The 6,873-nt window shown below is 42.7% G+C and overlaps 1 protein-coding gene and 1 long non-coding RNA gene across 6 annotated transcripts in view; both read right to left on the minus strand.

The window, feature by feature from the left end:
• RSU1 (Ras suppressor protein 1) overlaps positions 1 to 6,873 on the minus strand; it is an 88,113-nt gene that overhangs the window by 72,063 nt on the left and 9,177 nt on the right. The gene's annotated exons all lie outside the window — the stretch shown is intronic.
• Positions 3,149 to 5,550, minus strand: LOC111742530. Its single transcript, XR_002781361.1, has 2 exons — positions 3,953 to 5,550; positions 3,149 to 3,604 (listed from the first exon to the last, which is right to left on the minus strand). It is a non-coding gene; the product is annotated as an uncharacterized LOC111742530 (long non-coding RNA).

Raw genomic sequence — 6,873 nt, forward strand, 5'->3', positions numbered from 1 at the left:
AATGGAGGGTTTTATTAACATGAAAGATGGAGCAAACTGAAACTGGCAGACAACTAGCAGCCTCTCACTCTAGGAGACCACTCCATCTGAGTGCCACAGCAATGAATTCTGATTACAAAGGAAAACTAATTATCCCATATCCTCCTGCCTTAATTTTTCCTAAAATATCAGAAATAATTAAAAGAAAAAAAAAATTGTTCTTCTCCCAGATAACACTCACAGTGAAAGATTTAATTAGGGAAAGCTGGTTCTTGCCAATTATTTCATTGTGTCATTTCAACAAGCATTTAGCATAGAAAGTGATAAAATTTTAAAGTTCTTTTTTTTTTAAATAGAGAAGAGAAATTCAGTTGTTACTTCAACTGATCACCCACTAGGATATATTCTTCTTTCTCACTATCGTTACCGGGCTATATGCTAAAGCAGGTGAGAGGGAGAAAAACCAGAGAAGAAAAAGTTAAGGCAACAAAGGACTCTGGGCCGGGTCTGCAGGGAGGGGAGCTGCACTGGACAGAGCTAAAACCACAGAATCCATCACAAAGCCTGGTCCAGGCCAAGACCGAGTGGCAGCAGACGTGTTTATAACACCTGCCGCTCCTTTCTACTCGGCAATGGTGAGCTCAAGGTGAGTCTTGTGTGGAACTGCGCCGTTAAAGAAGGGAGAAAAGGCCAACCAAATAGATTATTTAAAAGCACAAAAGCCGCTCCAGTCAAACATACTGGGAAAATGGAAGCGGGCTGTACCCACCGACCTGACTCGCTAACCCGAATCGCACACTATGAGACCTTCTGCTGTGTTAATAACCCACACTCCAACGGTCCTGCCAGCCACAGTGTCAAGAACGGTCACCGCGAGAACAGTGAAAACGGTTACTGAAATTCCCAGAGCAATACTAAACTATGCTTTGTCCAAAAACTCTGCGTTTTCAAAGCAGAATATATTTCAAGAGTCAATTAAATAACTAAGAAGTACATTGACAAACACGGTCAAATGTCAGTGTTTCGTCTATGATTCTCTCCAGCCTTTAGAAGTAGGTAGCAAGAGAAAAAAAAAAAAATAAGCATAATGAAATTCACAGTAACATAAGATGAAATTATAGACTTGTTTTCAAAATAATCTAACATATCATAAAGATGTGGCACACTGGAAATTGTCTCTATAATTTTCAATTTGGCAAATTATTCCTTTGGTAGCACTTTAGAGAGGGTGGAAAGTTCTAGCTTCACAGCATGACATTTACATCCTGAGAAAAAAAATCACAGCCTGGATGACACAAGGGGAATAAGACTTGAAAACACGCAAAGCGCTGTGAGACTTTAAAGTTGCTGCAACCTTGTCGCAGGTTGAAATTGGCCATCTTTGGGTTCCAAATGAAAGATTCTGTAACGTTGGTCACAAAAACTGGACTGCAACCATCAGGTCACTTCGTGAACTGCGTTCTGAATGGAAGCAATCAGAAAAAAATAACCCTACCATCAGAAAGCAAATGCCTGGCCCTCCTTGACACTCTCACGGTGTCAAACACTGCCATGTTGGAAGAACCGCCACAGCTCCTGGGATATTCAAAGAGGGCCACCTTGTTTTGTCAGCTCCAGGGGACACCATTCGAACTCTGTGCAACATTACAGATTACATTGCAAATAGCAACCTCTGTTATGCATTTCCTCCCTAAGTTGTAGATCAAAAACAATTAATTTGAACTTAAAAAGCAGGATGATCCAATTGGCTTTACCATTTTGGCTCCCCAGTAGGCTAGATCCAGCAACGGCCCTAAACAACGCTGATTCACACACTCCATAGGGATGTGCAAGCAGGCCAGCTATCAACACCACGAAGTAATGCTGACCAATTTGGGGTCTGCATCTCCACGATGCATGATTAAAATGCCTGCTTATGTCGCATGGCTGAAGTTATTTCACCCTTGATAGTAGGATATAGATTCAGACTTTCTTAAAGACGCAGCTTCTGACAACATATTAAAGTGAAGACAATAAAATGTTTGCTACCAAGATATACAAATATCATATTCATCAACACACTCAGCATAAAACATTTCTTTCGAATTCTGTTCATAATTTAAAACTTCCAAAAATTATCACCATGGTATGAAAGCTTTCCTTTACTTCACGACTAATTATTTTGGAGAGTTGGAAACTCTTCAGCAGTAAGTTTTCGAAATTAATTACTTGACTGAATTCTGTTTAAAGACAAAGGGTCTATGAATTGTAATTAATTGCTCTCTCATTCAAGAGAAAGTAATTTATCATATGTGTCCATTAAAAAAAGGCGATACTTCTTTCTATACATAAATAAGAACAGAGAATTCACATGTGTGGAGAACCCCTCCGTGAGCTGGTCATTGATGGGGGGGCTTTGAATCAAAGGGGACAGTAAGCCAAAAGATACTAGACTCAAGGCACTGTTATTAAAAACGTGGAGCCCACATCATTCCCATCCAAACACATCACTTTACAATCTCTCCTTCAGGAAAGAAGACAAAAGCAATTAATTATACTTCTGAAGATGCCTGTGAGAACTGAAGAGAAAAATACAGTAAGCAACCTAAGACACTTAGTCATTAATTGCTCTTGAGGTTTAAGTAGAAAAGTATTAACAAATATGAGTAAATTATGACCCTTCGGCAAGACTGCACTCACGTGGTGTGAGACACAGAGTATGAGTGAGACACGGTCCCTGCCCTCGACAAGTTCTGTATACAGCCATCTCCCTTCACCTATAGTATCCCTTTTTAGCTTCAGTGACCTGTGGTCAATCGTGGACTGAAAAATTAAATGGAAAATTCCAGAAATAAATAGTTCATAAGCTCTACACTGAGCATCTTTGAGGTGCATTGATGAGATCTTGTGAGTCCCACTCCATCCCACCCCGGATGTGAATCAACCCTTCATCCAGTGTCTCCACATGTATGTGCGCCCCGCTCGGTTGTCACTTAGAAGTTGACTTGGTTATCAGGCTGACTGTGTTATCGCAGTGCCTGTTTTGTCAAGTCACCCTTATTTTAATGGTCCCAAAGCACAAGAGTAGTGATGCTGGCAGTTCGGAATATGTCAGAGAGAAGCCTAAGGTGCTTCCTTTAAGTGAAAAGATGAGCACAGTACAGTACAATATTTTGAAAGAGAGAAAGACCACAGTCACATAAGTTTTATTACAGTATATTATAACTGTTCTATTATTGTTGTTTACCTCTTATTGCGCCTCATTGATAAACTGAACTTTACCACAGGTAGGTACGTACAGGAAAACACACAGTACAGATAGGGTTTGGTACTACCTGCAGTTTCAGGCATCCACTCGGGGTTTGGGAACAGATAAGGGGGCGCTATGACATGCAAAGGATTAACATTCTTCACAGATAAGGATTTTTCCCATTGGTGAAATGGAAAAACTATGCTGCTCCTCAAATAAAGGATGTCTGCAGTATCTGGTACAGAGTGGGTACTGAGGCCCAGCCTGCCTTGCAGGTATAGTCGTGGGATCTCTGGTGGGGCGGGAGGCTGGGCGGGAAGCGTCTAATGGTCCTTGGGGTGAGGCGTGAAGGCGAGGGTATGTGGGTGCCATCTGGAACACATCTGTTTGCTGGATCTGCGTGTGTGGGAGGAGAGAGGCAGGAACAGGATTGTGGAGAAAGGCTTCATGCCGGGAGATCTAGGGAGACCTGGAAGCCGATCGGAAAACACAGACCAGGTCTGCGCTGAAGGAGGCTGACGAGTGTCCGTACAGGAGACCAGTGATGTGGGGCTGGAGAAGGCAGCAGTGGAAGTCAGCATAAGGAATGACATGGGGACAGAAGCTGAAAGCCAAGGGTAAAAGCGATAGTGAACTGCCCACGAGACCCAATCCTGTCACGGGTGCGGTGACAACAGGCGGCACAGAGGTCAAGCATTTAGTGGTTGCTGAAGGACTTCCGGTTCTTTGAGCTCTGAGAATCACCTCTCTCGTGTAGGCAGCAGGTGTAAGGTTCCGCTCTTCCTGCTTCTAGAGGGGGCTCGCCTTTACCTGGGCTCCTGGGCTGAGGTAACGGTTATGGAGGACAGTGCAGGTGGAGGCTGGTCGAGAAGAGAAATGAGGCATCAGAGAGAAACGCCCACCATCAGACCCTGGGAAGAAGAAAGTGCCTGTGCCCCAGCTGCCTTGTTCTTCTCCAGGGACACGTGAAGTTGAGAGTACACCATAATGTATGCACATTAGAAACTGCCCATGTCTTCTTTTTGGGTGGAAAAATGAACCTAGGAACTAAGACTCCTTTTTATCTCTAGGACATCTTATTACGGCATACGATTGGCCATTTGCTCTGTATGTTTGGTCAGTAAAAAACAGGGTCAGAGTGAATCAGTTTCTTGGGTGGACACAACGTTTACAGGGTTCTCTGCTCACCAGCTCTGCAACCATGGGCCAGTTACTTAACCTCTCTGTGCTCTTTTTTCTCATCTAAAACTGCAAGGAAGGTGGTTAATAACAGTACTATCATACAGGGTTATTGTGAGGAAGAGACGAGGTAACAAAGTTCATACCACAACACCAGCCACATTTTAAGCATTTGGTAAACATTAGCTGCTGTTGTTACCGCCTTATTTAACATTTTTGATTCTAGTGAGTGGCTATAAATGTGCCCAGCATAGCACACTGATGTAGTAGGCATTACATAAATACCAGTCCTCTTTTTCTTTTTTTTTTTTGGTTTCAAAGAATCAAACAATTTAATTCAGACTTTCATTTTCAAAATTAGAAATTTACGCTCCAGAGAAATCCAGTGATTTTTCTCATGGTCTCAAGGGATTACGATCTGGATCTCATGCAGCTTGAAACTGCATCTTCCTTGCTTTGCTTTGCTCTGAGTCACTTTATGTAACTGTCAGGTTTTATTCAAGACAAACAGGAATTTTCCCATTCGGGCTTATACTCTTTCTATAATGATAGGAATTTCCACCATCTTGAAAAGGACACTTCATCCAGGTGTAAATATTATTTTCCCATTTTGGAAAGAAGCTCAAGATCTGCGATCTGGAAACCTCTGTTCTGATTCTGGTGTCTGTGAAACTTGAGAAAAATCACTTTACTCCTTTGGGCCACAGTTCTCTTCTCTGTAAATTGAGGAGCTTAAGGCTTTTCATTTCTAGGGTTCTATAAGTGCTTTCTAAAATTACAGCTATTTATGTTATGCAAATAAAACAGTTTATACAAGAAAAATTAGTCAATACGGAGAAGGCAAAAAAAAAAAGAAAAAGGAGGAAGAGGAGGTAGCTACAGAATAAAACTGACTCTGGACCTTGAAGATTTTACTAAGGCTGAAAAAAACTTTCAAGCATTTCCTTTCTAATGGGAGTTTCAATCCGCTTACCTCCTTTATGGCACTTATGTTCAGGAATGTGGCATGATGTTTTATTGCCGCCCTTATTAGAGCAGTTCCCCCTTATCTGCGGGGACTACATTCCAAACCCCCACTGGATGCCTGAAACCACAGATAGTACCAAACCCCAATACTACGTTTCTTCCTATACATACATACGTACGACAAAGCTTAATTTATAAATTAGGTACAGGGAGAAATTAACAACAATAACTAATAATAAAATAGGGCAACTATAATGATATACTATAATAAAAGTTATGTGAAATGTGGCCTCTCAGAATATCTTACTGGACCGTATTCACCTTTTCATGTAAAGAAAGCCCTTTACGGCTTCTTTCTGGCATATCCGAATTGCCGGCATCACTATTCTTTTGCTTTGGGGCCGCCATTAAGTGAAATACCGGTTATCTGACCACAAGCCCTACGATACTGCAGGAGATCTGAAGATGACGGCTACTCGGTGACTAAGAGACAGGAAGGGTATACAAGGTGGAGACACTGGACAAAAGGACGATTCACGTCCCAGCTGGGAGGGAGCTGACGGCATGAGATTTCATCATGCTGCTCAGAACAGCGTGCAATTTAAAACGTATGAACGGTTGACTTCTGAAATGTTTCATTTAATATTTTTAAACCAAGGACGACCGTGGGTAACTCAAACCGCGGAAAGTGAAACTGCAGACGAGGGAAGGATGATCGGAAGTTTCAAATATTTGCCCCATCTTGGTGACACTTCCATGTTCATAAGTGTGCACGACCATCCTCCACGACCCAGTGACTCTACTCCTAGGTCTACAACCAACAGCAATGAACATGTGTGCTCACTGAAAGGCAGGTTCTCATAGATTCAGAGCAGCGACACTTGTGACGGCCCAGCCTGGAAATGGCCCGCATGTCCGTCAACAGCGGAAGAATGAACAAACTGCGGTGCAGTCACGCCCCGGGTCTGCAACGACTTCACAATGGGCACATGCCTCTGGGACGTGATGCTGAGCCAGAGAATCACACACTGAGGAGAGCACACGATGGAATCCTTTCTTTCTTTCTTTTTAATGATGCACAAAACCAGGCCAAACCAATCTCTGCTTTCGGAATCAGGACAGTCACTGAGAGGGCAGTGACCGGGAGGTGCTGATTATGTTCTGCTTCCTGGTTTGAAAATATGTCAAGCTGTACTGTTACATATGCACTTATCTATATACATCTGTCAATAATGTTGCCTTGAAGTGGATTTTTTTTTAAAAGTATGTGTGTTTTGGAAAAAGGAAGGATCCTGTTTCCTCGGCCCATTGGCATGGCCACGGGCAAGTAAGCACCCGAGGACATCCGTGAACACATTCCTAAGTCAACGCAGAATCATCAGCCCATACAGGCAGGTACATGGCTTCTAGAAGGGGACCGGTCTGTCAGAAGGCACTCGGAGTACATCTGCTGAACTTGCTGTTTTATCTTTATGCGTGCACGTGCCTGTCAACAACGCTGGTGATGTGAGTAAGGCAAG

The sequence above is a fragment of the Pteropus vampyrus genome, unplaced genomic scaffold (assembly GCF_000151845.1).
Source record: "Pteropus vampyrus isolate Shadow unplaced genomic scaffold, Pvam_2.0 Scaffold96, whole genome shotgun sequence".
Classification (NCBI taxonomy): Eukaryota; Metazoa; Chordata; class Mammalia; order Chiroptera; family Pteropodidae; genus Pteropus; species Pteropus vampyrus.